This window comes from Lipophrys pholis (assembly GCF_963383615.2).
Source record: "Lipophrys pholis genome assembly, chromosome: 18".
NCBI lineage: Eukaryota > Metazoa > Chordata > Actinopteri > Blenniiformes > Blenniidae > Lipophrys > Lipophrys pholis.
In genome coordinates this window covers 25,783,041-25,783,710 of record NC_137646.1, presented here as the reverse complement: position 1 = coordinate 25,783,710, position 670 = coordinate 25,783,041, and positions in this window count along the sequence as shown.

Sequence of the window (670 nt, the reverse complement as noted above, 5' to 3'; positions counted from 1 at the left end):
ATTCAATTCTCGTCTCAGCATGTCCACATGTCAAAGCGTCTTAAAACTTTTATTTTGACATCTATTATCTGTTGAAAAGGTATAAATATGAATGAATAATTGAAAAGTTTATCTTATCGTTTTTCAAAACAACAACAAAATAAATCATCATCTGTTTATGAATCAGTTAAGTAAGTACTTTAGTAGTAATAGTAGTATAGTAGTAATAAGTACTTTCCGGTAAAAAAGAATTAAAAGAGAACAAGAGTGAAAACATAGAGTACGCTATAGCAACAGGAGTGAAATCAAACCAAAATAAAATAAGATAAAATGTCACTATATTACTTTGTATTGAAAACATTTCTGAATTAAATAGGTTTAGAATTAAATTGATAAAAATTAAATAAAAACACACAAAATGATAAATGGAAAAGAGCAACGCGAGAAAAATGAAATAAATTAAATATATTTAGCAAAAATTCTATCATAATTGAAAATGAGGTTTTATCTGGGATTTAAACTGGAAATTCAAAGATTCGTCTGATCATCCCGACATCAAACCTAGAAGCTGATTGGCTCATCGGGTTTTGGGGGTTTGTTGTTAGTGAGCCGTGGAAAGGTCGGAGGTCACGGTCGGGTCGGGTCGGGTCGCGTCGGGTCAGGTCTGGTCTGGTCTGGTCTGGTCTGGTCT